This window comes from Papio anubis, chromosome 6, assembly GCF_008728515.1.
Source record: "Papio anubis isolate 15944 chromosome 6, Panubis1.0, whole genome shotgun sequence".
NCBI classification, from domain to species: domain Eukaryota; kingdom Metazoa; phylum Chordata; class Mammalia; order Primates; family Cercopithecidae; genus Papio; species Papio anubis.
The window spans coordinates 120,156,371-120,172,248 of NC_044981.1; the positions used below are offsets into that span (position 1 = coordinate 120,156,371).

General features: G+C 37.4%; 1 long non-coding RNA gene across 1 annotated transcript; it reads right to left on the reverse strand.

Moving 5' to 3' along the window:
• Positions 1-10,767: 10,767 nt before the first annotated feature.
• On the reverse strand, positions 10,768-14,342 carry LOC110743153. The gene is made up of 3 exons (XR_004184395.1): positions 13,901-14,342; positions 12,631-12,861; positions 10,768-11,432 (listed from the first exon to the last, which is right to left on the reverse strand). It is a non-coding gene; the product is annotated as an uncharacterized LOC110743153 (long non-coding RNA).
• Between the last annotated feature and the right edge of the window lie 1,536 nt (positions 14,343-15,878).

Genomic DNA, 15,878 nt, shown 5'->3' on the forward strand with positions numbered 1-15,878 from the left:
GTCCTAGAGGATTTCTGGGTTAGGGTGATGCCTGAGCTGACTTTTAAAAGATGAGATGAGGAGAGAAATTATAGAGTACGATCAATATTTTTAAGAAATTATGCTGTGAGGTGGAACAGAAAAATATGGTTTGAGCTCTTGGAGGAATTGGGTTAAGACAAATTGTTTCTTTTAAGACAGGAAGTACAAAAACTATGTTTATTTGGCAATGGATATAGCTCAATGGAGAAGGGGTCATGATGGTGAAGTAAGAAGGGAGAGGCACTAAAGTGCTGTTTTTGAGCAGACAAGAGTAGACAGGACCCAGTGTCGAAGTGGAGGGCTCAGCCAGAGAGTGGAGCATGGGGACGAGGGTGCTCATCTAACGGTAATCTCATGTCCGCCTTCCCCTCTGGTATATTCCTTTTCATCTTTCTAGAAGCCTTTACTACCATTTTCTCAGCAGATAGCACTAGATAGAATGCTTTCAAAAATATATGTGTGGAATGAGTAGTCAATGATGAATGACCTAGAGCGTATAACCATGTTCAAACCCAAAACACAAAACACATTGTCCAAAGCAGAGAAAAATTATAAATTATCTTTTGGAACACCTTTTGTTTATAAATTGAAAACTACTTTTATGCTTAAGATTGCTTTGGATATTTAGTGTCTTTTGTGATTCCATATGAAATTTAGTATTGTTTTTCTATATCTGTGAAAAAATGTTATTAACATTTTGATAGGGACTCACTGAATCTGCAGAATGCTTGGGCAGTATGGACATTTTGACATTAATTCTTCCAATCCATGAACATGTTCTACCTTTCCATCTGGTCATGTCTTCTTCCATTTCTTTCATCAATGTCCTAGTGTTTGGTGTATAGTTCCTTAGCCTCCTTGGATAAATTTATTTTCAAGTATTTTATTTTATTTTATTTTATTTTATTTGTAGCTAACAAAGCTGGAGGTATCACGATAGCTTATTTCAAAATATATTACAAAGCTATAGTAATCAACATAGTACTAGCATAAAAGCAAACACATATACCAGTGAAACAGATAGCCAAGCAATAAATCCATGCATTTATGTTCAATTAATTTTTGACAAAAATGCAAAGAACACATGGGAGAAGGACATTCTTTTCAGAAAATCATGCTGCAAAAGCTGTACATCCACATGCAGAATAAAATTAGACCTTTGTCTCACACCGTTTACAAAAATCAAAATGGATTAATAAATCAAAATGGATTAAAGATTAAATGTAAGACTTGAAACTGTAAATCTACTAGGAGAAAACATAGGGGAAAACTCCATGACATTGGTTTGGCCAATGATTTTTTGGAAATGACACCTAAAGCACAGGCAGTAAAAGCAAAAATAGACAAGCTGGATTACAAACTAAAAAGTTTCTTCACAGCAAACAATTAACAGAATGAAGAGACAACCTACAAAATGAGATAAAATGCTTGCAAACCATATATCTGATAATGGATTATAATCTAAAATATTCAGTGAACTCAAACAACTCAAAGCAAGAAAGCAAATAACCCAATTCAAAAATGGACAGAGGACTTGAGCAGACATTTCTCAAAAGAAGCCATTCAAGTGGCTAATAGGTATACGAAAAAAAATCATCAACATCACTAATCATCATGGAAATGCATATTAAAACCACAATGAAATATCACCTCACACTGTTTAGAATGGCTATGACAAAAAAAAAAAAAAAGAAAGATAACAAGTGTTGGTGAGGATATTAAAAAAGTGAACTCTTGTACACCATTGATGGGAATGTAAATTAGTAAAGCCATTATGGAAAATAACATGGAGGTTCCTCAAAAAATAAAAACAGAGCTGCCATAAGATCTAGCAATCCTACAACTGGGGACATATCCAAAGGAAACAAAATCAGTATGTTGAAGAGATATCTACATTCTCATGTTTACTGCAGCACTAGTCACAATAGCCAAGATATGAAATCAACCTAAGCATCCATCGTAAAGAAAATATTTTATATATATATATATACACACACACACACACACAGCATTTACAGTCTCTCCACTTTGAACAGTGTCCACTTCAAACAAATAATTTCATGTTATGTGAAGTAGCCCTCAAGTTTTGTTTTGAATATTTGCTATAAACAATTCCACTAAAAATAATTTTTAAATAGAAAGATTAAATTATTTTATTGTTCATCATACCACTGTTAATAATGAACTGGAAACAAAGTAACCTGCAAGAAGAAGTTAGAGGGAGGCTGGCCAAGAAGGCTGACTAGAAGCAGCTAGCGTGCACCACTTTCATGGAATTAGAAGGGGGCGAATAAATACAGCACTTTAAACTGAAACATCCAGGTACACGTATTGGAATTCATCAAGGAAACAACATGACCCAGGGAAAATGGAGAGAAGCAAGGTAGAACAACCATCCACTCAAGAGCAACACGGAGCCAGGGAGCCTCCTATAACCAGAGAAGTAGTCCGGATCCTCATTTCTCCTCACTGGGAAGGCAGTCTGACCTGGGACTCCAGCACAGTTTCATCCTGCCTCCACCTGACCACTTCAATCAGACGCAGCTCAGCATTTATCTCAGAAGGAAATCCCAGAGTCAGCCCATAACTCCTCTGCTACTGCAGTCGCAGTGGTACCACCCTAACAGCCCACAGGCTGGGGAAGGAACAAAGGACCTAGTCAGGATGCTGGCATCTCCAGCAAACTGCAGCCACATAGGAGGAGTCCAGCCCCTCTTCTCTTGGAATCCCCACCCCCTACTCCTCACCAGGCAGGCCCCCTAACTCATGACCACAGAACAGTCACCCCCACCCACAGCTAAGCATATCCACTGGTAGTAGCCTGGAATCTGCCTGGGGAAAGGCTCCCAGAGACATCTGGCAACCCCATTGCCACTGTCACAGCAGTGGTTCTATCCCTGCTACCCTCAGTTTGGGGAAGAAACAAAGAAGCTGAGGGCTACGCCCAAGCTTACAGGATGCCACAGTCATCATATGAAGAGGAGAACAGTCTCTCCTCCCATTGAGCATTCAATCTCCTGCTCCCCTACAAGCAGAGCTCAAAGCTCACATCAGCAGAGCAGCTACCCTACCCCACTGGCTGAACTCTCCCAGTAACAGTGGCTCCACGTTTCTCAGCAGTGGAGGCCCCAGGAACAACTGAAAGCCCATCTGCCTCTGCCTCTGTGGTGGTACTATCTGCTACCCTCAGATTAATGAAGAAGCAAAGACTCTAATGGCCTTATCCACCCTCCAACAAGTTGCAGTCGGCCCAAAGAGAGGAAGCCAGTCTGTTTTACATAAGTCTCACCCACTCCTCTGCTCATCACCAGACAAGGAACCCCTGGCTTGGGCCTACAGTACAGACCCCACATCCTGGGATGATCACTCTGAGCAATTGCTGACCTGCATCTCTCTGGGGTAGAGCCCCAGTAAAAGACCCTTGGCCACAATCACTGCTAAGGTTCCTTCCTCCACTACTTCCAAATTAAGGAGGAAATATAAACCCCAAGATTGCTCCAGAGTGCAGTGGGCAGTCCAAGAGTGCTAAGCCACAATCTACAGCCAGCACTCAAGTGGGAGAGGAGCCCACACTTTCAGAGGATTGAGAGGCACCATGGCTGCAACTGTGAGGAAATATAGGGAGGCCACACGACCAAGAAAGAGCTTACTAACTGACCAGTACACCTAAGTGCTACCTACTGGATTACACCCCAAAGCTTCAACACCAAAAATACCTCACTAACATACTGCCCTGTGAAACAAAAGACAAGAAGTCAGCTACAAATAAAGACTACGAATAAAGCTTCACCCCTGTGAAAACATCCAGAAAAGAAGTCTACTGACTGTAGTCAATCTACACTGCAGTTAAAGGAACACACCCACATGCAGAGATGAGAAAGCATGAATGCAAGAACTCAGACAACTCAAATGGCCAGAGTCTACGTCCTCCAGACAAACACACTAGTTCTCCAACCAGGATTCTTCACTAGGCTGAACTGGCTGAAATGACAGAAATAGAATTCAGATAGGAACAAAGATCACTGAGATTCAGTAGAATGGCAAAATCCAATCTAAGGAAACTAATAATCACAATAAAATGATACAGGCACTGACAGACAAAACAGCCAGTATAAAACAGAACCTAACTGACATGACAGAGCTGAAAAACACACTGCAATAATTTTAAAATGCAGTTGCAAGTCTTAACAACAGAATAGACCAAGCTGAAGAAAGAATCTTGGAACTTGAAGACTAGTTCTCTGAAATAAAACAGTCAGACAAAAATAAAGAAAAAAAATAAAAAGGAATTAATAAAACCTCTGAAAAATATGGGATTATGTAAAGAGGCCAAATCTTCGAATCATTGGCATCCCTGAAAGAAAGAGAGAGAAAGCAAACAACTTGGAAAACATATTTCAGGATGTCATCCATGAAAATTTCCCAACATCTTTCTAGATGAGACAAACAGTCAAATTCAGGAAATACAGGGAACCCCTGCAAGATTTTACACAAGAAGATCATCACCAAGACACATGATTGTCAGATTCTCCAAGGTCAAAATGAGAGAAAAAATGTTCAGCCAGGTTTTTTAGGTAGGTAATGAAATTAAGGCAGAAATCATTCTTTGAAACTAGTGAAAACAAAAATACAATGTACCAGAATCTCTAGGACACAGCTAAGGCAGTGTTAATTTATAACACTAAATGTTACATGAAAAAGTTAAGAAGATCTCAATTTACCAACCTAACATCACAACTAAAATAACTAGAGAAACCAAGAGCAAACCAATTCCAAAGCTGGCACAAGACAAGAAATATCCCAAATCAGAGCTGAACTGAAGGTGACTGAGACACAAAAAACCACTCAAAAGATCAACAAATCTAGGAGTTGGTTTTTTGAAAAAAAAATATATATATATAGATAGATAGACTGCTAGCAAATGGGAAATAATAAAAAAAGAAAAAAGAGAAGATCTAAATAAACAGAATTACGAATGGCAAAAAGGATATTACCACTGAGCCCACAGAAATACAAATAACCATCAGGGAATATTATGAACACTTCTGTGCACACAAACTGGAAAACCCTGAAGAAATGGATAAATTTCTGGACACATACACAATCGCAAGACTGAACCAGGAAGAAAGTGTATCCCTGAACAGACCAATAAGGAGCTCCAAAACTGAATCACTAATAAATAGCTTACCAACCAAAAAAACCCATGACCAGATAGATTCACAGCTAAATTCCACCAGATATACAAAAAAGTGGATTCCATTCCTACTGAAACTATTCCAAAAAATTAAAAAGGAGGGATTCTTTCCTGACTCATTCTGTGGCCAGCATCATCCTGCTACCAAAACCTGGCAGAGACACACAAAAAAGAAAACTTCAGGCCAATATCTTTGATGAACATCAATGCAAAAATCCTCAACAAAATACTGGCTAACTGAATACAGCAGTACATCAAAAAGCTTACCCATCACAATCAAGTAGGGATGCAAGGTCAGTCTAACATATACAAATCAATAAATGTGATTTGTCACATAAACAGAACAAGAGAAAAAAAAACATGATTATCTCAACAGATGATGAAAACGCTTTCAATAAAATTCAACACCTCTTGCATTAAAAACTCTCAATAAAATAAGTATTAAAGAAACATACCTCAAAATAATAAGAACCACCTATGACAAACCCACAACCAGCATCGTACAGAGTGGGCAAAATCTAGAAGCATTCCTCTCGAAAACCAGCACAAGACAAGGATGCCCTCTGTCACCACTCCTATTCAACATACATATTATTGAAAGTCCTGGCCAGATCAATCAGAAAAGAGAAAGAAATAAATAACATGCAAATAGGAAGAGAAGAGGTCAAACTATCCCTGTTTGCAGATGGCATAATCCTATATCTAGAAAACTCCACAGTCTCAGCCCAAAAGCTCCTGAAGCTGACAACTAACTTCAGCAACATCTCAGGATACAAAATCAATGTACAAAAATCATTAGCATTTCTATACACCAACAACAGTCAAGCTGACAGCCAAATCAGGAACACAATCCCATTCACCACAAAAGGAGCAAAATACCTAGGAATACAGCTAACCAGAGAGGTGATAGAAGTTTGAAATCAGAACTATAATGAGAACTATGAAACATTGCTCGAAGAGATCAGAGACGACACAAGCAAATGGAAAAATATTCCATGCTCATGGACAGGAAGAATAACCATGTTTATTCTTGTTATTCCTATCAAACTACCAATGACATTCTTCACCTAACTAGAAAAAAACGATTTTAAAACTCATATGAAAACAAAAAAGAGCCCAAATTTGCCAAAGCCATCCTAACCAAAAAGAACAAAACTGAAGGTGTCTTGCTATGGGACTTCAAACTATACTTCAGGGCTACACTAACTAAAACAGCATGGCACTGGTACAAAAACAGATGCATAGACCAATGGAACAGAATAGCGAGCTCAGAAATAAGGCTGCACACTTACAAATATCTGATCTTCAACAAAGTTGACAAAAGCAAGCAATGATGAAAGAACTCCCTATTCAACAAATGGTGCTGGGATAACTGACTAGCCATATGCAGAATATTGCAGCTGGATCCCTTCCTTACACCATATACAAAAATCAACTCAAGATGGATGAAAGACTTAAATTTAAAACCCTAAACTGTAAAAACCCTGGAAGACAACCTAGGCAATACCATTCTGGACATGTAAACTGGCAAAGACTTCATGATGAAAACATTCAAAAGCAATTGCAACAAAAGCAAAAATTGACAAATGGGATCTAAAGAGCTTATGTACAGCAAAAGAAACTATCAACAGAGTAAACAGATAACCTACAGAATGGGAGAAAATTTTTGCAAACTATGCATCTGACAAAGGTCTAATATCCAACATCTCTAAGGAACTTAAAGAAAGTTTACCAAACAAAACAAAAGAACAAATTCCATTAGAAAGTGGGCAAAAGACACGAACAGCTCACTGCAAGCTCCGCCTCCCGGGTTTACGCCATTCTCCTGCCTCAGCCTCCCAAGTAGCTGGGACTACAGGCGCCCACCACCTCGCCCAGCTATTTTTTTGTATTTTTTTAGTAGAGACGGGGTTTCACCGTGTTAGCCAGGATGGTCTCGATCTCCTGACCTCGTGATCCACCCGTTTCGGCCTCCCAAAGTGCTGGGATTACAGGCTTGAGCCACCGCGCCCGGCCGAACAGACACTTTTCAAAAAAAAGACACACATGCAGTCAACAAACATATAAAAAAAAGCCCAACATCACTGATTATTAGTGAAATGCCAATCAAAACCACAATGAGATACCATCTCACACCAGTCAGAATGGCTACTATCAAAAATTCAAAAGATAACAGATGCTGGAGAGGTTATGAAGAAAAGGGAATGCTTATACTCTGTTAGTGGTTGGTGGGGGTGTAAATTGGTTCAACCACTGTGGAAAGCAGTGTGGCAATTCCTCCAAGAACTGAAAACAGAACTACCATTCAACACAGCAATTTCATTAGTGGGTATATACCCAAAGGAATATAAATGGTTTTATCATAAAGACACATGTACATGTATGTTCATTGCAGCACTATTCACAACAGCAAAGAAATGCAATCAACCTAAATGCCCATCAGTGGTAGATTGGATAAGAAAATGTGGCACATATACACCAAGGAATACTATGCAGCCATAAAAAAGAACAAGATCATGTCCTTTGCACAAACATGGATGGAGGCAGAGGCTGTAATTCTTAGCAAACTAATGCAGAAACATAAAACCCAATACTGCATGTTCTCACTTATAAATGGGAGCTAAGCGATGAGAACACATTGCCACATAGAAGGGAACAACAAACACGGGGGCCTACGTGAGGGCGGAGGGTGAGAGGAAGGAGAAAAGTAGACAACATGACTATTGGGTACTAGGCTTAGTACTGGGGTGATGAAATAATCTGTATAAAAAACTCCCATGACACACGTTTACCTGTTTACCTATATAACAAACCTGCACATGTACCCCAATCTTAAAATTTTTAAAAAGAAGAAATTATATTAAAATATTTATTAAATACTGCACATACATTGAAATTAATGAATAAAATAATATGCATATTTAATTATGTGATGTATATTCATGATACATATTTATGTTAAAATATTGTTTACCAATCATATGTTCAATATTTATTTTGGGAAAAATATAAATTTGTGCATTGAACAATTTCCTGGAAGGATATATATCAAAGTATCATGTAATTTCCTCTATGTGTTAGAATTGTAGGTGGATTTTGGTCTTATTTTTTTTTTTCTTTTTTCACTTATCTAAATTTTCTAGTTTTCTGCAGTGAATATATATAACTTTTGATTTCACAAATGTTATTATTAATTGAGGAAAAGGACCTACTGTGTATTTCAAAAACTCCTACAGTCACCATCATATCTGCATGGCCCATAATTCTCCATCAATAAAGTCCTGAACAGAAAATGCTTGCCTCCTCCTCTCATAGACAAAAAACAGTTAACCTCAGTGTTAAATTTGTTCTGAAGTAAAGTGCTGTTCATACAGTGTTAGCATTCATCTGGAATAAGTGTAATGGTGTGGCAAACATTTTTTATTTTCCATTCCAGACCAGGAAATTTACAGGTGGTCTGGGTATGTCAGGAGTAAATATGCATGATCAATGGATGTTCTGCCTCTCCTGAAAAATGCTCAGGGGGCAGTGTGGCTTGTTTCTTCAGGTGGTAAATTGTTGTTCATTTATCATCTCAGGATATTTCATTTTCTCCAAAGCAAGCATGATATTTAAAAAGTAGGCTTCAGTTTTCCAAATGAGGGAAGGAAATGTTTAAACTGGTGAATGCCTTGTGTCTTTAATACAGAATCTATAACATCTTCAAAAGGCCATTGAAGGAGCGTAACATAGCTGGTGTTAGTGTTTCCTGGTGTGGCTATTGATAGGTGAAAGTAACATTTTAAATTTTATGTCCTTAATGCCCTCCATCATAGTTATCCTTAATTTCCACTGTAATCTTCTCCAAAATTAGCCTCCAATAGAACGCAAGCTTCCTCTCCAAATATAGCCTTCACCAGCTCTAAAATAGCAAGCTTTTCTTCCCCTCTATTTTTTCTTGGTCACAGCCAGAGAGGAGAGAATTCAGTAAAATTCTTCCCTATGTGATGCATGTTAAGCATAATTTGAATCCCTCTGGGAAAATAACAACTCATTCTAGTTGTGTGGTTGCCAGGGTTTGAATTATTAATATATTATGTGGCCAGTGTTCCTTCAGCCTTAGAATGGATTTTGCTTAAGCTGTGTGGACTCCTCTCTAGGCCAGGTGATAGAAAAGAGGCTGTCAATGTGTTTCATGCTGTATGTTTTCATCAGTATTTGTGCTGAGGAGAATGCCAATATTTGTGAAATAAAGATATGCAATCAGGAAAGAATCAGCAGAAAAAATGAGTTTTAAAAATAGAACAAGAGAAAGACAAGTAGCTGCACATTCATGGGGGAGCACAGAATTATGAATATTTGGGAGTATGTGTCAGAGAGAAAAAGATGGAGTAGAACAATATTACTAGATTAACTCAGGTGTTAGATGCCCAGCTAATTCAGAAATGTCAGCCCTAGTCAAAGGGAAGTAGGTGCAAGCAAAAGATTTACTGAGCTTCTTCAACATAGCAAATTGAGAGCACAGGAGAGCTATGAGACTTCATGTGTAATAAATGTTCAGTTATGGCATCTTTTTCCACCTTTCAAAGGGAGGAATTTAGATGGAAGGTAACAGAGGACATATGAATGAGGAAATGTAGTTTAATGGAAAGAACAAGGCTTTGGAGGAAGAAAGATTTGAGAGTTGCTTCCTAACTGTGCTACGTGGGGCAAGAAACCTACCATCCTTTATCCTGGGTCTTTGCTTTCTTTGATTTAAAACAGGCATTGTTAGCCCCTGTCTCTTTGGAGTCTTATTATGTCTGAAACTAGATAGTACAATGCCTGACATATGATTGATGCTCAACAAATATTATAATTATTTCCAAAAATATTTGAACTTTACTTAGAAATTCTCTTGAAACGCTCAAGTACTGCGGTACAACATAATGTCTCTCCATGATGGACTACTTTAGCCAAAATTCTTCACTCTTTATATGAATAAATCAATGTAATGTATAGCTTAATTAATAAATAATATATTCTCAACAAGCATTACGACCTATTGTTAAATATTTTAAATATATAAATATACTGTAAATGTACTTTGCTTTTGTTATGTAAGTGTAGGAACTTGACAGAGACCAGAATGGAGAATTAGACAAGAATCCACAATGGAGGACAGATGGAATACAGTCATTCTCTTAGGCTCTTGGGTCTAACAGATCTGGTCTGAAAGACAGGCTCCGTCTGTTTAAAGTTGTGTGACTTTGAACAACTTGTTTAAATTCTACTAGCATCAGTTTCCTCAACTATATAAATGAACATAGCAAATATTAACTAGTTGTTTGTAATTAAGGCATAAAACAGTGAGTGAGGTGGAAGGTACTGGGTTCAAGTCCTTGCCTTAGGTGGTGCAGAGTTGTGGCCCTATGATAAGAACCTGGAGGGTTGAAAATGAGAACTAAAAGCAGGTACTATATTTGCAGGTATGAATTGCCTCTCTCTGAATCTTGAGAAGGTGTTTAGAGCTCATTTAATATTAAATATCTATCTTTGAGACTTTTTTCTTAAGGTACTATTCAGCAGAGATGATGAATGAAGCCACGCGTTTCCTCTGTAAAGCACGGATCATCACGGAGATCTATCCAGGGATGTGTGTATATTGATACCAGTGGGAAAGTGATATGTACTATAGGAGAGTTATAGATAAAGTGTCATGAGAGTTTAAAAGAAGATTGTTTCCATTTGAGGGGAATAGAAATGTGATTTTAAAAACAATTCCCTCATTCAGTTTTTTAAAACTCAATAACTATATCTTTAGACGGGGCCTCTAAGCCACAAACAAGCTCTTGTGTTCCAATTCAATCAGGGGACTTTTGGATACAAATTGGAACTGTGTCATGCACAGTAGCAAAAACCAATATCTGGTTTCTATTCAATGTATGGTAAAAGATTAGTTTGTACCCTTGAGTGGAAGTTTCAATATGTAGTGAAACGCACTGATAGAATAAATCATTCAGAAATTTTGGTTCTAATTGAGTTGTCTCATGCACGATTGGTTTTAGAGAAGAATGAGATAACTGAACCAGAATATCCAAAACTGTGACAAGGGCTGTAAACTAAAGATTAAGCCATATTAACAATTGCTGCAGAGAACTGTTCATTGGGCATCACTCTTGTCTATACTCATGTACCCGGAGAGCAAGTTGTCCTCAAAGACTCAAAAACCACTTTCCTGCATCATATGGCATATAGTCTGTAGAAAAAAGAAGTATAACCTTAATTGTAAATGTATTCACTAGTCTCAGAGAAAATATTCCATATTTGAGTGAGGATCCAAATAGCAAATTTTCCTCTCCTTAGCAAAACTAAACATTGAAAGTAAGTATTTTTCATAGATTTTATAATGTCTATGACTGATGAATTCTCCAATGCAACCAGACGTACTAACATATCTGTCATCTCTGTGACACCTTAGCTTTTCATAAAATACACAAAATTTTGATTTGGCTATTTGAAGTCTCCGTTTTTTAGATTGCTTGTTTTTAAACTTTAGTGATAAAAAGACTCAGCTTATTACAGTTTCCCTGTCTCCTTTTCCAGATATTCTGCTTCAGTGAGCCTTGGGTGGGCCCAGGAGTCAGTTTACATTATAATCTCCCCAAGTCATTCTGATGCAAGTGGTCCATAGACCAGACTTGAGAAACCCTGATTTAGATTTACTAAGCTTGATATAATGTCCTCCTTTAATCAAAGGTCTAGGAAGTATTTTCTTCCTTCAGTTTCTAGAACACACTTTGCTCCCATTTTCATCCTTTCTTAAAAGTGCCATTCATTTCTGGAACAAATCTAAGCCATGCTGTGAACAGGAGAAAAATATTCTCTCTGTGAACACTTTTCAAAATGCTCACAGCTAGTCATCTTTTATGCAGGTGTGAGTACCCTAAGAATTACACAAGGTGATCCACTAAGGTATGGAAAAAGTATTAGGTTTTCTATTTATACTTATTTTTACCTACAAGGAAAAATTAATCTTTATTGATTTTAATGTATCTAGACAATAGTATATATGCATTGTTTCTAAGGAAATAAATATAAAGGCATGCATACTCAAACACTTTTTACAAGTAGAAATGAGTAATGAAGAGGTTGGAAGCCAACTGGTCTAATCAATAAAGTCTTCATTTTCCTCAACACTGCACTGTGTATTATTGCCTTGTATCATTGCTTGCATGTAAAGTATTCATGTCTTCTATCAGCAATTAGAATATAGATCAGAAGACAAGAACTGTTTAGGCAAGACCTTCTCCCCATGCCCAGCACTTAGCCTGGAGTTATTCAATTAGTAGCCATTAATCTTTGTTTGGAGATTTACTGACTTGTGTCATGTCTATCAGCCTATTAATTCGCAGTATTTGATATGATTGGTAGAACTACTGACTTTCCTTTCTCACCTCTTTGTTTTCCCAAGTTCTGTCAGTCAGAACTACTCTTCACTCACATTCTCTTCTGATGAGTATATGAATCTTCTCTGTGCCTCAGCTTCAACATTACCTGTTCTGTGGTGGTGCTTTTCTGGTTTCCCAGCCTCATTCAGTCCCATCTGTTTGCTGGCTTTCCAGAGTAACTTGCACATGGTTCTAGTGTGGCATTTCCCACTCTTTGAATAAACTTTCTTCTGGAATCTGAGCTTAACAAGGGCAAGATGTATGTCTTATGTCTACAACATGGAAGACATTCAAATTGGTTGAATGATTGAATAAGGAGCAAAGGAACAACAAAAAAATGCCATCATCCTTTGTCTACAGAGGTATAAAAAAACTTTAGAAATATGTTGACAATTCTAAAGAGTATTTAGCGTCATCTAATCACCTTTTAAAGGATTTTTAACAGCATCTTTCATTTCAATGTGAGAATATGAAATTGCTGTGCTAGGAGCTTAAAAATGTTAAGCAATGCTTTAGCTCAGTTTCCCTTCAAAGGTAGCAATTTGTAAACAAGGACAACTGAGAAATGCTCTGAAGAATCCACAAGTACCCTAGGTATCTTACCTGATGGCTTAAACATAAGATGCCTATATCTAAATGAGTACGCTTCAGTTACAATGTCCATCCTCATTTCATATTTGAAATTAAAATGAGAACATAGTGCAAAAGAAAGAGAAATATGAAGTCACAACTATTTTTTTTCTCCAACCTAGATATTAGAAATTCAAATGTTAATAAAACAGAAGGTTCTCTATCCCCAAGGAGTTTCTTATCTGGGGAGATAGGAAATCAAGAAGTAAACAGATGAATAGACACGATCATTTCAAACATGAAAAATGCCATGAAAGAAATTGGGTGATTTGAAAGAAAGCAACTGTTGGGCATTGGAGTGGGGAAAGAACAGGAGAAAGCAGGAACAGCAGAAAAATATTCTTTCTGTGAATATCTTTCTAAATGCTCGAAGCTAGTCATCTTACAAAATTGGCCTGGCCAACATGGTGAAATTCTGTCTCTACTACAAATACAAAAATTTGTTGGGTGTAATGGCATAAGCCTGTAATTCCAGCTACTCGGGAGGCTGAGGCACGACAATTACTTGAACCTGGGAGGCAGAGGTTGCAGTGAGCCAAGATCGAGCCACTGCTCTCTGGCTGGGTGACAGTGAGACCCTGTCAAAACAAAAACAAAAACATATAGTATTCTATCTATACGAATTTCAACAATAAGCAAAACTAACCTGTATTGACGGGAAGCAGAGTAGTATTTTCTTCCAACGGGAGTGGGGCTGGAAACTTTTCATTGGGAAGGAATACAAGGATGTTTTCTGAGATTATGCAAAGGTTCTGTACATTGATCTGGTATATATAAAAATGTAAGATATCATTTAGCTTGTTTAATACTTGGACATCTTATTATATGCAAATTATGTCTCAATGTAAAAGAGAGGAAGGAGGGAGGGAAAGGGAACAAGAGCGAGAGAGAGACACTGTTTAATTTTCCCATGGTAAAAACAAAAAACTAGTAAGTGATGGAATTGATTTTCAAAAACTCATTGTCTGACACTAAAGCATGTGCTTGTCACCAATCTAGTGTTGATATGGTTTGGCTGTGCCACACAAATCTCATCTCGAATTGTAGTTCCCATAATCCCCACATGTAGTGGAAGGGGCCTTGTGAGAGGTAATTGAATCATGGGGGTGGTTATTTCCAAGCTGTTCTCATGATAATGAGTTCTCATGAGATCTGATGGTTTTATAAGGAGCTTTTCCCAGTTTTGCTTGGCACTTCTCCTTGCTGCTGCCATGTGAAAAAGGACATGTTTGCTTTTCATTCCACCATGATTGTAAATTTCCCAAGGCTTCCACAGCCATGCCGAACTGTGAGTCAGTTAAACCTCTTTCCCTTATAAATTACCCAGTCCTGAGTATGTCTTTATTAGCAGCATGAGAATGGACTAATACAAGTGTACTGGTTTCCACAAATACTAACCAATGTGCATGACAAATAGTAGGTACTCATAGTAGGCACTCAATAATTATTTCTAGAATTGAATAGAATTGCAGTTTGTAGTAAGAAAAGGGGATGGTTGCATTCCAGTACTTTTGTGTATGAATAACATGATCTTGCATGCTGCTTCCTTGGAAAAGAATAATGCAGCCTGATTTTTCTGCAGTTCCCTGAATAATTTCTCACCGCATTTGATTGTGTATCCTCCCGTTACCAAAAAGCTAAATGCTCTTTCTTTGATTTATATTTGTCTAATAGTTGTATTGTGCATGTTATTAATTAGTCAATTGGGACTCATATTATTAATATTTATTCCTTCATGAGCCAAACGATACTAATTCTATTGCGGGGAGGGGAGGCACAGAGAGCTGTTGTTGATATATTTTGGCCTGAAGGCATTATTCTGTAAAACATCAGCCTGTGTTTACATTTGCCCTATAAAAACATTAGAAGTCCAAATCCTTGTCTCTTTTCCTCATTTGCGTTGCATTACAGCAACCTACCTCTATTCCAGAGAAACTATAAAAAAATTCAGAGTAAGTAAACATTTTCGTATTTTACATATAATAGCTTTGCACATGGAAAATGTGTGTGTGTGTGTGTATAATTTGTGCTTGTTATAAAAGTATTCTTTAGTTAATATAGAGATGTATTAATTTTTAAAAGATCCAATTCTTGAAAATATTTTTGAGGGAAAGATACAACACATAGTGAGTGCCTACTTTTTTGAGGTCCTAGATTAGAGTTTTTAATATATAACATTAAAAATTTTTGCTGAACTGGGAATAAGGGTTGATATATTCTGGTAACTTTATTCAAACTTTCAGGAATGTAGGTCCCATTGGATGTTTTATTTTTGTTTTCTTTTTTCTTTTTATTTAACTTCTATTTGAAGTTCAGGGGTACATATGCAGGTTTGTTATATAGGTAAACTCATGTCACAGGGGTTTTTTGTACAGATTATTTCATCACCCAGGTAATAAGCCTAGTACCAAATAGTTACGTTTTCTGCTTTTCTCTCTCCTCCTACCCTCCTCCCTCAGGGAGGCCCCAGTGTCTGTTGTTGCCCTATTTGTGTTCATATATTCTCATCATTTAGCTCTCACTTGTAAGTAAGAACATGGTATTTGGTTTTCTGTTCCTGCATTAGTTTGCTGAGGATAACGGCCTCCAGCTTCATGCATGTTCCTGCAAAGGCCATTATCTCA